This window comes from Lacerta agilis, chromosome 2 (genome assembly GCF_009819535.1).
Source record: "Lacerta agilis isolate rLacAgi1 chromosome 2, rLacAgi1.pri, whole genome shotgun sequence".
NCBI lineage: Eukaryota > Metazoa > Chordata > Lepidosauria > Squamata > Lacertidae > Lacerta > Lacerta agilis.
The window spans coordinates 66,376,897-66,396,963 of record NC_046313.1 but is presented as its reverse complement, the minus strand read 5'-3'; the positions used below and the strand labels follow the sequence as shown (position 1 = coordinate 66,396,963).

Sequence of the window (20,067 nt, the reverse complement as noted above, 5' to 3'; positions counted from 1 at the left end):
CTACCACGCCTCCTTTGGAAAGTGAGGCATCTGCACTGCTGTATTAAAGGCTACACTAGCACTATTCCTTAGCAGAAAAGGTTTTCACTTCACCCAACGTATAGCAGAGGGCCCTGGTTCTCCTGCCGCATGATCATGAAATGGTTACTACTACACTGTACAGACTTATAGAATAGCTTAGCTGATGGAACAGAGCAAAGATTCATACTCAGGAGCATCATCACCTGTTAGACAAAAGAGATATCACTCACTCATGCTTCGTACAATGGTTAACTCAGTCCTGACCACACAGGTGCTACCTGAAGCCCTTCTGAATTGGGAAGTAGTCCACCTGGCTTTGCATATGGTCCTCCCATAGCAGGCAGCTGGAAAGATACTGAGCCTGGCTGTGAGTCAAATGGGGATGATCTGCTTGCAGGAACGTGAAATTGTTTAATTTGCAGGCATTCATACAGGTAAGTGCAAAATAATATATTCCTCTCATTAACCAGTCCAACTGAATTTAAACTTGCTATGTCACTTAAATCAATTCATGGAAAAAACAAAAGTGATGTTAGAGGCTGGAAGAGACAGAGACAGACAGAAAGACAGACAGAATGCACTCACTAAAGTCTCATAATAAGCACCAGACCTTTCATACACATTTAAATGCTTGAACTAGATTGAACTGTATCTTGCAGACTTGCAGGCTCCAGACATGGCTTCATGTTTCCAGTCTTGTCTCCAGTAGTTTCAAGTATACCTGCAAAATTAAGAGAACATGAAGACATAGAACTCCTTCCATAATACAAACAGCAGGGGAATGTCAGCATGAAAATTAAATACTAGAATGAGTATTAAAATCTCATCAGATATTAAAAGCATGGGGAAATAAAAAGATCTTTCTCTGGTACCAAACTTGGGTACACTCAAGGCTTATTGTGAAGAGAGTTCCGTAGACCAGGGGGGCATCATAGTCAGAGGCAAATTTAGGAGAGTGTGACCAGTTCAGTTGCACTGGGTGTGGAACCTTGCGGGTGCTGCAACTATGATTTACAATGAAGCGAGATAGGTGGAGGGGCACCGAATTTTGGCATCACACAGGGCACCGCTGAAATTTGAGACCCCAAGATTTTTGCCGCTGCCATGGGGAAGGCCTTCTTTCTTGTTCTCTCATTTGGTATGGGCCTGCTGAAGAGGGTCACTGAAGCAGACTACAGCACACCAGTATGGAGAAAGATGTTCTTCCTGGTAGTCATGTCCCATGTTGTGCAGGGCTTTAAAACTAAGCATTAGCCCTTTGAATTGCATTTGGAAATGGACCACAATTCTATGGAATTCTTTAACCATTGGCATCCTCTTATTAATCTGGCGCCAGCTAGCAATCTAGTGACAGTGTTTTGCAGCAGCTGTAGTTCCCAAGCAGTCTCCAAAAACATCCCCACACACAGTACATTGCAGTAGTCTAGCTATGGGAGCTGTTGCTTGAGGAATTCAGTTTGTGAATTCCAGTATGAACCAAGTTGATCTGCACCTCCTGGACTAATGTGCCAATCAGAACTTGATATCCTCTGGCTTTCGCATTTTTCAAATGTTCCAGCACTGCTCTTGGGTTAGAAAAAAGAAACCCTAATACACTTAGAACAAAATCCTGCAGTCCCTCTCCACCATCACTATCTTTTTTTGCCTTGGGCAAAAGAGATAGTGGAAATGCTGACTCCAGTCAACAATCCGTTGGCTGCTTGTGACCCAGCCTCCCCACCACTTACGGTACCTGCTTAAACTGGAACTATGGCCGAAGGCAGGCTTTCACAATCTTAAAACATGTCTCACTCCCCTAAAGGTTTGGAGAGACTCTTCCAAATGCACCCACCCCCCCCCCCAATTCTTTAAAGAGGCCTCTGCTGTTTTCTTATCTACTCTCCTATTCCTGGTGATCAGGATGAGACTGGGATAGGTCTGCAGTGTGAGGTTTTAAAGGTATAGTGCCTGGTCCTGTGGCATTTGATGTTATCTTCAAGCTGTTACTCAGCCTCAGTTTGCTCCATCAGACCAATGTCGTTTTGTGCTCCTTCTTGTAAAGATATTTCAAGACATTTTCTTTTTCTTTTCCACAGTAACTGTGCAGTTTTTAACTCATTTGTTTTGCAAGCAAGATTCCTAAGGAAGTGTTTCCACTGAAGAGACGCTTTCTCAGCATCAAACCACAGTTATTCTTTCACAGGAAAATTGTGGTTCTTCTCCAAGTAGCACACCCATTGTTATTTTACTGCTAATACTGTGCAGAATATGATTGTGTAAGTGTCACAGGCAGGCGTGTTGCTAACTACTGAAAAGGATTTGGGACACAGTTGCATAAAATATGCTGATTTATATGTATGCATTTATATGTATGCATTTGTATATATGCAAGTTTAGGTTCACTTTCAGAAGGAAAACAAACAAACATTAGCTCTTGCTGTCAAGGCTTTGAGCTATAGGGTGCCAACAGGATTTTCTAGGCCCAGTACTTTGCCTGAAGATTGGACTCTATTCCTCAACGAGTTCTGGGCAGTGGTTGTGGCTTCCCACTGTACACATTTTATCCTTAATAATAATAATAAATTTTATTTGTATCCTGCCCTCCCTGGCCAAAGCCAGACTCAGAGCAGCTAACATCATATAGAAGAAGAGGAGAAGAGGTCTAGAGGAGAAGAAGAAGAGTTTGGATTTGATACCCTGCTTTATCACTACCCAAAGGAGTCTCAAAGTGGCTAACATTCTCCTTTCCCTTCTTCCCCCACAACAAACACTCTGTGAAGTGAGTGGGGCTGAGAGACTTCAAAGAAGTGTGACTAGCCCAAGGTTACCCAGCAGTTGCATGTGGAGGAGCGGAGACGCGAACCTGGTTCACCAGATTACGAATCTACCACTCTTAACCACTACACCACACTGGCTTATAAATTAGACAATATGCATAATACTATACAAATAAAATAACATTCAACGTTCATTAAAATAATATAGAATATATTAACATTTCAAAGTTAAACAGAAATCCACTCAACAGTTACAATAAGTAATTTCTAAACTCCAGTCAATAAAACAACAGCAAACCACAGTGCACAACATAATACAATACCCAATGAGAAGCAGAGTGGAGGGTTGGGCAAGGCAGGTGGAAAGAGGCCTGATGGAGCCTCTCCCCTTACAACAACCCTAAGAGGTAGGTTAGGCTGCAAGGAAGTGACTATCCCACCATCACACAGTAAGCTTCATGGTCACTCAACAAGCTTCTCTATCACAAGCCTCTCCCCTGTTGCTGCACTGCCTCCGAACAAATTAAGATAACGGATAGTTGGCATCTTACCAACACTGCATTTTGCGGCATGCTCAGTTGCCCTGTAAGTTCACTCACTCACTCACTCACTCACTTATTTTAAAGGGGGAGGGGCAACAGATCCAGGACCTGGTGCAAAAAACCCAGGCCCTTGGTTCCCTGGCTGCCCCCCACCAATGCCCCTGGATAGTGCCTAGTGATAAGTGACACAAATTCCCCCCCCCCATGCTTGCACAGTTTTGTGATCTTTGAGTGCTGTGTTCTCTCAGTATAGCATTCTAATGTGCTCATTTTAGAGAAGTGGTGATTGCTACTCCCTGGGGCAAGGCCCTTCTATTTCAATTTTTGTTTTTAAATATTTGGGGAGGTAACCAACTCAGCCATTCCACTGGTGCAAGCACTTTTGGCTATGCAACCAAACCTCACCTCCCTCCCCACTCAACCCTGTGCCCTCTAAATCTGCTGCAGAGGGTTGGGAAAAAACTCCACAACAGATCTAAAAGTGGGGGGGGGATTTCTGCTGTGCTTGCACTAGTGAAAGTGTTTAGCTGGATACTGCCCATTGCATTTAGTTCTTTGGATGCCAAAAATGTATCTTTCTGATACTGCACCACTCTACTGCCTTGATTTCACTGAAAACAAAAAGCACCGAAGAGCTACGGTAATTCCCTTGCAACGATATTACCACAAGGCCATCCATTAGGTGGGAATGGAATGTCATGATAGTGGTACCAGACTACATTAGCATACAGTATAGTAGAGCACTAGAAGTTTTCTAAGATTCAAAATGCAACAGTAATTAGAAGTCCATTTCCCCACAAGTCCAATTACGCCACGAGTCAAGTGATATTATTCGGAAATGTAACTTTGGTATTTAAATACCAGCAAAGAGTCTTAAAAACCAACAAATCCATTATTCAATAAACATTTGTGGGTCACAGTCCACATCACCAAATGCATGACTCAAGTTTTTCAGAAACGCAACGCATGAAACGGCTTTTCACTGAATCAGGCTGCTTGTTCATAAGAAGTTAAGGAGGAGCCCTGCTGGATAAAACCAAAAGGCCCAGCCAGTCCAGCATCTTACTACCCACAGTGGCCAACAGGACGCCTATGGGAAACCCACAAGCAAGACATGAGCACATTAACTCTATGGTACTCCAAGACGGGCTGCCTCTTATTCTGGAAGCAGCAAATGGCTATCGTAACTAGTACACACCTGTCATGAATTTGTCAATTTGACAAATTGAAAATGAGCAGATCACAGAATCTAGAGTGGTATCTGTTTGAGGGTTGGTAAATAACTCAGTTGTGAAATTGCTGGTCTTTTAACAGAAATATGTAATTTGTCTCAAAGACTGAGGACAAATGGTGACAAGTGAACAAATGATACCAATTCCCCCCAAAAAAGGTTTATGTGGAAACAATCCCCCTGGAACCTCACATGCTACTTTTTACTATGTTATTAGGGCAGCTGGATTTTACATGCAGTTGTTTGTAGTAATACTCCCATGGCTTAAAACAGGGATTTGAAATGGCCAATTATAAGCCAAAGGGCACCAGTGTGATGTGGAGAGGTGGAGGTCAACTAACTAACCCAAAATGAGCAATGAGTATTTCAGATTGCTTCTTGGCAGGGCAAGAAGTTCCACCACTGTGTTCAACAGCCTCAATTTTGTAGCTTGCATCAGTCAGGACCCCGTCCTCTCCGGCCAAGTGGAAAAAGGCCTGCAGGACAGAAGGAGCAGGTCTTCCAGGACTCACAGCCAAAAATATTAGGATCTTGTAGCTTCACCAACACTAATGTCGCTCTGTCTTCATCACTATTGGATCTGACCTGCTCTCTACTGCAGTTCTAAGAACATTTTGTACAACAAATGTAAAAGCCCCCTTGAGACCGTTGTGTTCAAAGAGCACAAGTATGAAAGGATGTCCTAAACATAGGACCTTGGGGGCAGGGCTTGCATACATTCCCCTGTTTTAAACCTCACATGTTCAGATGAATGCCTGGACATAAGAATAGCCCGCTGGAGCAGGCCAGTGGCCCATCTAGTCCAGCATCCTGTTCTCCCAGATGCCTGTGGGAAGCCTGAAATCAGGACAAGAGTGCAACAGTGCCTCCCCTCTTCTGTGGTTTCCAGCAACTGGTATTTGGAACCATTACTGCCGCTAGCAATAGAGGTAGAAGCTGAAAAGGGCTTATGCTGAGCCACATTCTGGGTCTCTGTGTTTCTCAGAGTTCCAATTCATCAGCAAAGGGCGGTTTTTCCCGGGGGAAAGCAAATGGAAGTATGGAAGTGATAGTTAAGTCTCAAAACAGGCAAAATTTCATAAGTAAGTCTCCACAGTAAATAAATAAATAAATAGCCAAAGCAATTTCAGAATCAGCTAAGTCATCACCAGGCCTAAATGTGTTACACCTGGCTTACATATGAGCCTTCAAGAAGAAGAACTACCAACAAAGGAAGATTGGCAGATGAAATTGATGGACTATGCGGAAATGGCGAAACTGACAGGCAAGATCAGAAACCAAGAAGATCAAGTATTTTAGAGACCAGAGTAAATTTGCAGCTTACTTTAAAAACCCCCACTGTAAACAGTTAAATTCATTGTTAGCGTTGTAATGACATTTGTAATGTGAAATTGATTATGATAATTAGGGATATACAGTAGTTGGATAAAGCAAAAGATGCAGGAACCTTAAACTTTTAATATAAGAACCCATGGGAGGGAGGGGAGGGAGTCCAAAGAGAACCCTGTAATTTAATGTTTGAATTGGTTAAAGTGTATAAAAATGTGAAAATCTAATAAAAAATTATGGTGGGGGGGGGAATACATATGAGCCTTCACGTCCTTCAGCGATGAACTGCACAAAGTCCAAAGCAGTGGTAAAATCTGTGGTGGGACAAACCAAAGCCTTTACAGGTGGAGTCTACTCTGTGGACTATATTGCTCAAGGCAACTTGCTTCAACCAAAGTCTCAGATTCATAAGAGGCCATGCAGTCCTCCCTACATTTAGGCCTTCAGAAAATTGCGGTGACAAGTTTGTTTTTTTTAAGAACTCGGGTGTATCTATATATTTTTGGATAATTGTTTTCTTCTGTATATTTTAAGAGACTGTGCTCTTATTTAAAAATATATTTTACCTTCTGGTCTTAATTGTAAATCAAAAGTGCCCAAGCATCTCCACTTATCTTTCCCCCCCTCATTTGGGTTCCCGTGTGTCCTCTTTTACAGAGGACAAATCTCTATTTGAAGGGCAGTCAGAGGGCAGTCTTCTGACAGAAAGATTCCTCTGTGTGAAGCACTACCAATCCAAGTCCAGTTTAAAGATACAGAGAACCCAAAAAAGCGGAAGTAGGTGGAACCTTCAAGCTGTCTGTCAACAGGCAACAGCAGGCAGCAGACTAAGCAGGCACACAGGTCAACTGAATACTGTCTTACCCACTATGGTGAATGAGATGCATTTCTATTTAAATTACGGTAAGATAATGAAAACTTTATTGAGATCTGTGTCCTTGTTTTCTTTTGGTTATGTAGTTCCTCTTCTTTAGTGATGCATAAGTCATCAACCTAACAAGCATAAGCTGAGTACTGCGATACACCATAAACATTGCAACATGTGGCTTGGCATCAAAGCATACATTGAGCTGGTGGGCATAAAGCAGCAATGAGTGAAAGGGGCAGAGTTTAATCTGCAATAGGCATGTGTGTGTGTGTATCTGGCAGTGGTGGCAGGGCAGGCCCAATACACCAACACCATAAACACACGCACATCCCTGCCCAAGACAAACTACATACACTAGCTAGGGCGACCCAATTTGACACCTGAGTCAGAAAACTCTACAAACACATCTCAGCACCTCACATTGAGATCTTGTATTAGGGTTTATAAGAAAGGAGGGAATGCTGAGCATGGCATCCTACTCACTGTAAAACAACAACGCACCAGACACCTAAAATGACAAAGGGAGAGAAAGATTATAAACAAAATGAAGGATTCGAAATTAATCTGATGAAAAACACTGTCTTTAAAGAGAAATCTATTGTTGCTAACTAGCAAGGTTCATTTCCTGCCAAACAAAATTGTTCTGATTTTCAGTAGGAATTCTTAGGAGGGTCAGCTGCCTAAGACAGGTAGGTAGCCGTGTTGGTCTGCCATAGTCAAAACAAAACAAAATAAAAAATTCCTTCCAGTGGCACCTTAGAAACCAACTAAGGTTGTTCTTGGTATGAGCTTTCGTGTGCATGCACACTTCTTCAGATACTTTTTCGTGTGCATGCACACTTCTTCAGTATCTGAAGAAGTGTGCATGCACACGAAAGCTCATACCAAGAACAAACTTAGTTGGTCTCTAAGGTGCCACTGGAAGGAATTTTTTATTTTGTTTTGTTTTGAGCTGCCTAAGAGTTATTCAGACTTGAATTGATGTGCTGCTTGCAAACATCAGGTGTACCTTGGCACCTGGTGACATCGTGTGGTCACTTGTGGTAATGCACAAAGGGTTGTTGTCTGGCCATTCCTTTCAGACTCCCCTCTCCCTTCCTTCTCTGATCATAGTACTGTCTTCCTGGCAGGATTGGGCCAAAGGTGACTGTAGCTTAGTACTTTGCTTCCATCAGTATGTGGTGGATAACCATACTGCATTTGTCCGCAGTATCTGAGCAGTTATGGCCAACAGCCATTGATAGCCTTATCCTTCTTGAATTTACCTGTTCTCTTTTAAAGCCATCTAAGCCACAGCCACTGCCTAGCTATCACCACATCTTATGGCTAAGAACATACCGGGAAGATGGGCCTGCTGGATCAGGTCTGTGGTCCCTTCTAATCCAGCAACCTGTTAACACGGTAGCCAGCCAGATCCTATGTGCTAAGTTACATATGTTAAGTTACTTGTGTTCATCATAATAATATAAAATAGAAACTCTTCTAAAATGGCAAAGGATTGCTGCAGGAAATGGTGTAGGTATATTTCCCCTCCCAGACTTTGCGGTACTGTTCTGGAAAGTACTAAAGGGAATTATAAGCAAGTTAAGGATTTTTTAAAAAATTCTCAGATACTGTGAGGGAGAAGTTTACTAAGGCTGCAGAGCCATGTTACATATTTCTAATGGTGGTGTTATCAAATGGGGGGACGACGACGACAATGCCTGATCTACAAATTTTGCCATAGGGAGCAAAAGTTAGCAGTGTTGCCCCCTCACCCTAAAGGCAATTTTTAAAAGGCTTGAAATAGGTTGGTGTTGGGTGAATGCAATACTTTGAAAATAAGTAAGGAGTTGTCCTTTTTCTTTATACTGCCATGTTAGTTTAAAATTCAAGGACAAGCATTTAGTAGTCAGGATATTGTATTGTAAGATGATACTGATGATAACACAAGACCATGAAAAGCAGGAGATCAAGGCAGATTAAAGATCTCCAACACACTAACACACTTCTAGCTTCTTGGATGCACCAGTATACAGCTGACAACATTCCTAATCTGCCCAAGCACTTCCACCCACATAGGCTACAAACTGCAAAGCAAAGCGGGAGACCAAGGTATGGGGAAGTCTTTGTAAGCAGGCCACCCTCTTGGTTTGCTCTGCCTAATGCCACCTGCCCACCCTGCCTAGTGCAGTGTGCCCTAGGTAGGAGACAGTGGTAGCCAGCAAGTTAAAAGGTGGAGTGGCTTATCTGGGCCCTTCTCCCATGGCATGCTGGGCGCCCCAATGGTAATTGTAGAAAGGGAGTGCCTGATCTCGCTGCAGCTGCTCCCTGGGCATTTTGGCAAGCAGAGGAGGAGGGGTAAGAGGAAGGGGCAGCAGTGGCTGTATAAGTGACAGGGAAGGAGGATAGGATGGAAAAAAGAGGAAGGAGGAGAGGTGGAACTGCTTGCTTGCCTGCCTGCCTAGCTTTGGGGCCTGCTGCACCTTAGAACAAGGACTGCTGGGCATTGGCAAGGCTACGCAAGGTGAAAGGGGCAGGAGAGGATTGGTCTGATAGCTGAAACTGGGCTAGGCTGCAGCCGGTGGCATACCTACATTTTGGTGGTCCTGTTATGGGGGCCTTGTGTACGCAACTTCACAAACTCAGCCAGTGAGTTGATTTGTGGAATTTGTGAAGCCAGGTACACTGGACAAAGCCCTGTGCATTGCACCCCCAAGGACCCGATGGTAAGAGTCCATAGCTTCTGCAGTTTAAAAGCTACGTGTGTGCGGTCATGCCTCTCAAAATTAAGTAACCGCTGAAGCCTTGAAGAAAGTTGCTTTGTTCTTATTCTCTCAACACAGAAAGACTGCTGCCAAAGAGCTGACAACATTTACGGCATCCAGAAGGGATGAATCAAACTGAGATACAACCCCACACTGACTCCTGCACTCAGGAGAGATTCCCATGGCTTGTCATGGGAAAGAAGCAGTGAATAGACAGTGGAAAAGTTGTCATGCCAGCAGCACATTAGGAAGCAGAAACAGATGGAGCGAAAAAAGAAACCAAGTTCCTCAGATGAAAAATACTGCCGCCACTGTTTAGAAGTTAGTCTTCCCAGACAGTCCGTAATACACTTTCCCCAAATCCTGGTTACTCAACATTTCTTTCTACTTGCCATCCCCTAGCAAGCACTGTGTCCATAAGAACCTTGTCGATTATCACATAGATTGCCAAATGATTAGTTTGTTTTGTTCAATTAGCTTCTCTACCATTTTGTCTTTGGCAGAGTACATATGGAAAGTAACCACCAAATTTACCAGTTCTGTGACAGTTTCTGTGTCTCCTCCTGGATATGCTGAACTCTCCAGCATAATTCCCAAGCAATCTAAGCTGCGGTGTCATATGATGTGTTCTACAAAGACCAGTTTGTACAAGCCACACTGCTAGCTGCTCCATTAGGCACCTACTGCAGGGACCACAGGTTTACATGTACATCCATCAGTATGAAAAGGCATCATATTTTGTTTCTACTAATATCAGTCTTCAAGTAAGAGAACTAATTCTGAGTGTGAGCACCTATCTATCTATGCTTTCCTCTCCCCCTGCCATAAAATCAGCTATACACTACTTCAGAAACTCTTTCCATCTGTCCCATGGAAGTTCCCTAAGAATATCCCATTGCCCTTAGATGATGCTGTGCAGCAGCGTAGCTAGCCGCTCGGGCACCCAGGGCAGTGTGCATGCCCCGTGCCCGGGGGCAGGGCAAGTTGCCCATGAGGGCGAGCTGGGGCAGGGCATGTTGCGAGGAGCCTCCAAGGAGTCTGCCTGCTGCCTCCCCCTCAGCTGTAAGGTGGCTGAAGGGGAGGCAGCAGGCGGATGCAAACCCCACACTGCCATTTTGGGCAGCGCAGAGCCTGCAGGTGCCCGAGCCACCATGTCACTCCCAGGTATTAAGTACCGCCCCCTGCAGTGTGGCACCCAGTGTGCCCTGCCCCCAGCCCCTCCCCAGCCTCGCCTCTGATGCTGAGTGCTTAACAGCAAAAGATCTCTACTCCTCATCTACAACTCTTGTTTGTAGACCCTATGCAGCACCTCTCAGGACTTAAATCACGAGGTGCATCATGGATTCACAAGAAGTATGATTTCATTAGCCTACAGCCAAAAAGCAAAACCACATTGAATATGTCTAGATATTGCCTTTCCTCCAAGTGGCTAGAAGTGATGTACATGCACCATTTTATCCATACAACAAACTGGGAGCAGGGGTATTTGGGGGCACAAATCCATGCCACACATGTGCATAATATTTGCACAAATATAATAGGAGGAGGAATTCAACATCACACTAAGGTGATAGTTCCAAAGCAGTGATCTTCCTTCTCCTCCCTGCATGCACCGTTGTGGAGGTTCTCCCAACCCCCCTAAGAGCCAACTTTGGGGGTTGCATGGGGCACGTGCGGAGGGAAGAGAAGCCCCATTGCACAAACAAAGCTGAAGGGGCTTTTTAGTTTTGAAAAAAAAAAGTTGAGTAAAGGAGGATAAGATGGTGTGAGAAAGTGGACAGATACTTTTTTGCCCTCTCTTACAATACTAGGAACTCAGGGCTGAAGCTGAATGTTGGAAGATTCCAGACAAAAGAAAGCACTTCTTCACACAGCATATACCCTTCACACAGCATATTGAATTTGGTCCCGTGAGATGTAGTGATAGCCACCAAATCAGATGGCTTTAAAAGATGATCAGAAAATTTCATGGAAGAAGCAGCTAACAATGGCAGCTACCCCACCACAGCTATGTTCTTCCTTCACTGTTGGAGGCAGTAATGTGACTGAAATGGGGAGAGTGTCATTGCACTCAGGGCCTGCTCACAAGCTTCTCATAGACACCTAGCTGGTTGCTGGGAGCACAGGATGCTGGACTAGATGAGCCTTTGGCCTGATCCAGCAAGGCTCTTCTTAAACCTATTTTAAAATGGTCCTCATCTTCTTGAGAGAGTAGATCAGTCAAGAACCAAACTGATCAAAACTATTTCTTCATGGCCAAGTGAGGATTTGAACCCTGGTCTTCCAGGTACTAGTCTAACACAAGGAACAATACAATAATGATACATGGTTTTCCAAGACAGGGACCAAGGAGAGAAAAACAATAATGTAAGGAACTGCAATAAAATATTTACAAATTTAAATACAACTGCTATTTTACCAGAAACCGTAAGAGGGCAGTGTAAACAAAGAAATGGCACAAGAAACAATTTCTAGGGGCTGTAAGTGCTTGGTAGATTGGCTTTCCCAAAAGCTATGTTAATTTTATGGTTTGCAGGCTTTTAAAAGAAAAGTATGCAATTCTTAGCCAGAACTTTAGGCCTGTTCTACCTCTTGCTTCTCTGGAAATCTGTCTTTGCCAAAATTCCTGCCTGTCGGGTGAATTTATGCAGTGTTTCTCAAGTATTATTTTTAACTCTGCTCCCTTCAAAACTTTCACTGCTTTCTAGTTTCTCAGCACTAGTTATCTGTTGCATGGGTGAATATTCATAGATCCTTGTATGTAGTTATGTGTATATAGCTACATGCATGCAACCATCAGCTGCATCCAAGGATATGAGAATCAGGACAGTAATCTGAGCCAGTGTGGTGTAGTGGTTAAGAGTGGTAGACTCGTAATCTGGGGAACCGGGTTCGTGTCTCCGCTCCTCCACATGCAGCTGCTGGGTGACCTTGGGCTAGTCACACTTCTCTGAAGTCTCTCAGCCCCACTCACCTCACAGAGTTTGTTGTGGGGGAGGAAGGGAAAGGAGAATGTTAGCCGCTTTGAGACTCCCTAGGGTAGTGAAAAGCGGGATATCAAATCCAAACTCTTCTTCTTCTTCTTCTTCTAATCTGACATATCCATTACTGCAGAATATCTCTGAACCTCTTTTACAGCTACACTCCAGGAAACAATAAGAGCACAGCAGATCGTCCTAAACTTGCTTATTTCCAAATCACATTTGGAGTCAAGGAGATGTAAGGATGGGATCATGCACACAAATCCAACAGGATATTGACTGTCAGAAGGTGATGAGTCTACCTGGGTCTTGGTTAGTGGGGAAACATCCATGGCATACCCCAGGGTCCCATCTGAAACTTTGACCCTCCTTCCACTTCCCTCCCCCAAAAGGTGGACATCTCACAAGTTTGAGAATTATTTCTATAAAGCACCAAATATAATGGGCAGTAGGCACTTTCAGAAGAGGAGTTCCCCTGGCATGCCTGGAGCAGATAAATTAATACCTCTTTGGGCAACAGCAAATGTCTATCTCATGTATAATTCCCAGATGGACTATATTTGGTTAGTGCACATACACCAACACAAAGTCATTCCTGGGAAGCCATTTGAACCTATTTTCCTAAGGTTTCCTAAGAGCTTTGCTGAATCTTACCTTTTGTCTGTTCTGAACGGTCTGCCAATCAGTTTCACTAGATAACTCCTTTTATTTTTTCCTGAGAACTATCTTCACTCTTTCAGTAACACTCACAATGGTATAAGCCTCTGTCATGTCCTTCTTCGCTTGCCTCTTTTCTAAACTAAAGAGACCCAGACCCACATATTGTAATCTTTCCTTATATGATAGTTGCTTCAATCACTTAATCTCTTGGTTTGCCTCTTTCTGCACCTTCCTAAAGCTACAATTTCCTTTTCGAGGCAAGGCAATGTAAACCACACACAATATTCTAAATCAGGTTTGGGGAGCCTTTTTCTGCCCAAGGCCACATTCGCCTCTTGGCAAGCTTCTGGGGGCCACTTCCCAGTGGTGGTTGGGGACGAAAGCAAAAATGGGGATAGTAATCAGTGTGAATTTTACCTTTTTTCCATCCTGGCTTATCCATCCTGATAAGCCAGGGGCCTTTATCCATGTTCACAGACACATCCCAACCATACAAAAACACTTGGGGTGTGAAGCAGTGGTGTTGCCTGCGGAGTGTTCCTATGCCCAGGGAGTGATCCTAGGGCCAGACAGAGAGGCTAGGAGGGGTGCATTTGGCTCCCGAGCCTGTTAGAAGGCTTTGTCGGCAACTTTTTGGAAATCCAAGTATAATTATTTATACTTTCAGTTCTGTAAGGTTGGTGAGACAGGACTTCCCTTTACAGGAACCACACTGTTTTGTTCTCAGCAAGGCCCCTTTCTGTCTTGAACAACTCTACCTTTAGTAATGCTTACTTCCAAGGTACCCACTTACCCCAAAAATGAAGAGGTATATATCAAATGCACAAAAAGAAAGGAAGAAGCCTCCAGCTGTACAGAAATCCATTAACTGAACCCACTATATTTTGAATACAAATCCTTCCTCAGAGATACTCTTAGGCACAATCAGCTTGGGTCTCCCAATTCGGTTTGCCAGATTTGGTTTGTGCTCTAAATATATAGATATTGCCTCATTTAAGCAAGAATGCACTTTAAAATACTTGTGAAATTAAATGTGACTAACAGCTTTGACTTCCAGGACTACATAACTGTATTTCCCAATGAATTGACACTAACGTGTACTAGAATCACTGATCTCCCCCATCCATCAACTGCGCTATTGGCTTTTACCAATATAGTGTATGATGTCTGCAGTGTTAACATTCACAACAGCCCCATCTCTCCTTGCTTCTAATTAACTTCCACCTTCTAATTAACCTCCACCTCCACCTCCGCTTGCTCGGCCGAAGCAGTGGTGCGGCACTGCCATCTAGGGAGCCCTGGCTGTAGCACAGACAGGAGGCTCGCCGACGGCCTCCCCACGTCCGCAGCCTGAGAAGAGGTGGACGAGAACGGTGCTGCCGGCGGAGCTGGAGGGCGCCTCAGGCCGTGGCACCTTGCACCAGTAGCCTCAATGGCTAAGACGTCCTGGGTACCCCATCCCTGTCCTCACTATGCCTGTATGCTTATTCTCTACAGTAGCAATAATGGGACTTCTCTATCAAGTCCCTGAAAGTCTCACCAATGTACCTCTCTCTGTGTATCCAGGTTATTTACCTTCGCCTCAGAGGGACAAGCCTTTTCCTAATAGCTAGGATCTCAGTGCACTAAGCAAACAGTCCACCAAACATTTTGTGCCAAACACTGGGTAACCAGTGCTAGGAACCCTGCTAACTTTCTACCTTCATGCATTTTTACATTACCAAGTGGATTGTCTTTGGCAAGGTTTAGAAATATTTTTGTTGGTTACCAAATCTCCATTCCCCATGTTTCCTTACCCTATTGTCAGGCTCTTCCAGGAGTCCAGTTATCTCTTTCATTGTAGCTCTTATCAGGTTTCACCTTTGGACTTTGTAAACACTGCAGAAAGGGCTGGCCCAATATATTTTTCCGCCTAAGGACAAGATGCTACATATCCCCATTCCATGTACACAAGCCAACCAGACTAGCAATTGAGTTTTGTTTCAACATTGACAATGAGACATTGAACATCTTCTGGGAGCAACAGGTTAGTTTGGGGGATGGAGGTCTGGTCATACAGCACACACAGGTCTGTCCATTCTGCACCCCTCAGTAAGTCCTGTGTGAGGCAGCTACCTCATTCTGTCTAATAGTAAGACTGACCTTGACTACATTCAGTTCCTCTAAAACCCCAGGAGGAGCCCATCTCCTGCAAGACTTGAGAAATTTGGCTATGGCTAGCTATTTCAGAATTTGTACTAAAAAGATTTGTTCTGGTTTCGTTTTATTTAAGCTTCAGATGGCCTGGTTTTTACACTGAGAGGTGGAGGGTATATCTGTTTGAAATTATAGTCAGAGGTTTAATTAGTTCTCTCACACTATTGTCTCAAATGCCCTTAGCAGAATTCCAATCTGGGGTGAATACTTGAATCTTAGAGCACTATTTGTCTTTGCCCTAGGCTTTCATATTTTACCTATCAATATTCTTGGCATCTCTATACATCCAAGTTAAAAAAAACATATCCATCATCTCTCTCTCTCTCTCTCTCCCTCTCCCCAGTTTCTGTACTCATCTATAAGCTGATAGTAATTATTTGTTCAATTGCACCAATCGAATGCATTTCTTGAGAGATTTCACACATGCAGAAAAATAGTCTCACAGTCCTTAGCAATATTACTGATATCAAAGCTAAACACATGAGTATAAGTTTTAGGATTGATTTCTCAGATCAAGAAGACTTCCAATCTTATTCACAATACTTTTGCTTCTGTCAACAACTGTCATTGCCAGTTGTGGTTATCTTTGATGACTCACCAGATGAATAAAATAAATCTTAGGAGGTAAATAATATCCTTCTTGAGCTCAATAGACCGCTAATCAAATATTGTATTACAATTGATAATGCAATGCACTTGATGTATTTGTTATGGGTTTGGGTGCCCTGACTCCTGCTAGATTCTGGGGTGTTTGGGGTTTAATCAGTGCTTTGAGAATTAAGATGGGTTGACAAATGTTGCATTTAGAAGTGTAAAAATGCAGGCTAACCCTGTTTTTCCGAGAAAAAGATATTACCTGGGAGAGAAGCTATTAAATGGAATGAAGGCTGATGACAGCCGGTCATCAGCCCATTGGGGAGATATCAATGGGGAGAAGACAGTGATATAGGGAAGAGGGCCCTCCTCCAACTGTTTGTGCTGGTGGGCAGAGAAAGAAAAAAAAATAGGGTTTCATCCTGGATGGTGGAGGCTGAAGAAAAATTGTTTTTGCAAGAGGTTTGAAAAGCAGGGAAGTGAGGGAGAGCTCTTGGCAAGTGGGATGGGACAAGCTGGGAGAAGAGACAGAGATGGCTGTTTGGCTGCCTTTGAATCCAACACTATGCTTCTGTAGGAAGCAATCCACCCCCCATGTGAATGTTGGAAAACCCTCTACTGTAGACTCAGATTGTATATACAGTATGTGAAAATAAACCATTTATCATAAAGACACTGCAGTCTCCATTGTGCCTAATTTCCAAAGGAAATATGAATCCTGTGTGAGTGCCAAGACCCCTGGAATCACACCACTCAGAGATTGGGGTGGCATGGAACAATATACACAGCTTTGAAGATAATTAAGGTGCTTGGCTTTCTCTTCACATCTGGCATGCTGAAGAATGCATCAATTTGTTTGCCTCATTGTTGGACCCACTGTTCTCATGCACTCCCTTTCCAGATTCCCAATAGATTTCATGCAAAGCACAGTTTAAGCCACTGTCTATGGGTAGGGTAGCTCCGTAATGTCCCACAATATCAAACCTTTGATCCAGCCACCATTAACCATTGATGGACAATCATGCTGAGTGAGAATAAATAGTAAGGTGTTCACACAGCAGCTAAAGCAGAGAAGAGAGAAATGGCAGAGTATCCATCATAATCTTGAATGTTAATAAATTAGGTTATAGAAGAGGAGAGTCCTACAGATTTCTGTGAGTCTGCAGTCAAGACGCCAGATTTATATAGGTCCCTGTTCTGCAGCATCTGCAGAATCCAGAATGAATTGGGAGTGGTAAGCATGCATGGCATTTTTTCCATTTGGAATAGAAGCTTATTGCCTCCCTGCATGCTGGCAAAAGAAAAATAAACCTGCCTTTGCATGACTGTTGCATAAGGAGGAGGAGCTGTGTTTTCTCCCAACCTCACAAAGATTACCACTTTCTCTCTGTGTGAGAAAGAGGTATCTCTCCTCCTCCTTTAAAGCAACATTTGAGCTTTGCCACGTAACATTTTACCAGTGATTAATACTGAGAAAGTCAACACAGAGTTCTTACTTTCTAACATCTGCACATACACTTTTATACTTCATTATTTAAAGCAAGTTTTAACAAGACAGTCACGAGTCATTCAGGTTTACGTGCCAAACACAATTTTAGCAACAAAGCCCTTTGGAGTAACTACCATTCCTCCTGGCACCACCTAACATGAAACCTGCAAAGTCAAGTATTCAGTTTGGTTTTAACAGAAGGGTTTTGGGTTTTGGTTTTGTTGTTTTTCTTTGCATTTCTTATATTGGCCCAATATGTGCAATATATTAACACTCATTGAGGGATATTGATGGAACCTTCAACTTTGGCCAGCTTCAATCACTACTGAACCTTAACAGAATCAGGCCAAAATAAACACAGATGGAATCCGCTCCTCCTCCCTGCCTCTTACACAATATTATTCTTGGCCCTCCTAAAGCAGGGATCTTTTAAGAGCTGCTCCTAGGAGCTCTGTAAGCAATAATCCGGGGGGGGGGAGGAAATCGCCATTTCTGGCAACAACAAAAACATCTGGAGAGCACCAAGTTGGAGAAGGCTGGTGCTAACTCACTACCCAATGACAGCATACTATGACCACCAGTATATAAACCCCACTACAACCAGTATATTATAAATTCTCCCACACTTGGAAGTTAATGAGGAATTAAGAGGGAAGGGCACTTGGCACAACAGGAGAGCAATTTGCACTAAAGATGGGTACTTCACAAGACCAGTTACAGGTAGGTAGCCGTGTTGGTCTGCCATAGTCGAAAACAACACAACAACAACAAATTCCTTCCAGTATCTGAAAGAAGTGTGCATGCACACGAAAGCTCATACCTAGGACAAACTTACCGGGTAGTTGGTCTCTAAGGTGCTACTGGAAGTAATTTTTTTTTTATTTTTTTTTACTTCACAAGACATTTGCCTCCTGAACACACTTGGAAATTTGCACACATTGCTAACACTTTTCAAGTGGTCCATGGACAAAAATGTTGGGGAGAGCCAGTGTGGTGTAGTGGTTAAGAGCGGTAGTCTCATAATCTGGGGAACCGGGTTCGTGTCTCCACTCCTCCACATGCAGCTGCTGGGTGACCTTGGGCTAGTCACACTTCTCTGAAGTCTCTCAGCCCCACTCACCTCACAGAGTGTTTGTTGTGGGGGAGGAATGGAAAGGAGAATGTTAGCCACTTTAAGACTCCTTCAGGTAGTGATAAAGCGGGGTATCAAATCCAAACTCTTCTTCTTCCTCCTCTAGACCAAGGCTTGCAACACTTGAGCAGACAAAGCTGAGAAGCAGTGAGGCTTTACCAATCTTCTTTACTAAATACAGGGAAACATAGTAATTGTGCTAATATAAAATAGCATTGCTTGTTACCTATTTCTTTTTTTCCAGGCTAGGCTTCTACACCTTCAGTTGTTGCATTACAGGCAGAAATTTCACGTCATCTTTTCCCATCAGGGCCCTGCAGAGAGGGTAAATGTTTAACCTGTTGAACTCTGCCCATCATGCATATTGTTGTGAGGTTTTTTGGAGAGGAAGTTAAGCTGTAGGCCCGAGTGCCTTCCAATTCCTGGATCCAGCAAGGATTAAAATCTAGCAAAGGATTCAAATGTTGGAATAGCCAGGCCAACTTCTTGGCGAGTTAATGGACCCCTAAGTATGGGTCCTTAGGGCCACAAAGGAAGTGGCTCTGTGCAAGAAGACAAATGGGTGTCTGTCCGTCCATCCCCCTCCCTGGGTCTGGTAGTTAGAAAAACAAAACCAGAGCTGAGGTGTGTGTGCTAGAAACAAGAAGCAGGCTGGGCAGCTGAGAGACAAAGTCATGTCTGAATTCTGGTTGCGGCTATGGAAGAAACAATACCCTTTTGGGGTGTTAATGCTGTGACACCCTCCACCGTTGGCTCAAGTTGTATATGTGTAAATAAACCATATATCCTAAAGACACCAGTCTCCGCTGTCTCTCATTCCAAGGAAACCAAACCCTGGGTATCCAGGGTAAGTGCACTGCTCAGAGATTGGAGTGGCATAAAACCAGGGGCAGAGCAAGAGCGGGGCCCTAGTTGGGCGGAGCTGCGGGGGCGGGCCAGCGAGGAGCGTCATGCCAGCTACAAGCGTGACGCCTCACTAGCCCGCCCCTCGTCCCCGCCCAACCAGGGCCCAGCAGGAAGGGAGAAGAAAAGAGTGTGCCGGCCCACCACCACGGACGGACTGTGCATGTGTTGACGCGTGCGTTGTGCGTCGTGATGTCATGATGCACGACGCATGTGTAAGGATGCATGCGCGCTGCAGAGTGACGCCCTGCCCCCGGGGGGGGGCTCCGTGTTTGCCGCCCGGGGCAGCCAAGTGGCTTCATTCGCCACTGCATAAAACAAAATGTTAGAGGAACCCTGACTGAAGAAAAACAAAAAGAAGCAACTTAGTGGTGCTCACCTGGAGGCAAAAGGAGTTGACATGTACAGTCACTGCCTGGAAGTACAGTATTGAGATATTGTGGTTGGGGACTTTTAATGGGTTTCTGAGGTGAAAAGCTGCCTTATTGGGAAATTCGTATTCTACGAGGAGAGGTCCATCTGCAAGGAATAGGTCCTCTATTCACCTCCCTATTACCCCCTTTGGGTAAAACGGCGCTGGGCGGCGGCGGGGATTTTGTTTTTATTCTAACAGGCAAC

The 20,067-nt window shown here is 44.0% G+C and overlaps 1 long non-coding RNA gene across 1 annotated transcript; it reads right to left on the bottom strand.

Moving 5' to 3' along the window:
• Positions 1-456: 456 nt before the first annotated feature.
• LOC117041583 lies at positions 457-19,863 on the bottom strand. The gene is made up of 2 exons (XR_004425990.1): positions 19,829-19,863; positions 457-742 (listed from the first exon to the last, which is right to left on the bottom strand). It is a non-coding gene; the product is annotated as an uncharacterized LOC117041583 (long non-coding RNA).
• Positions 19,864-20,067: the final 204 nt, after the last annotated feature.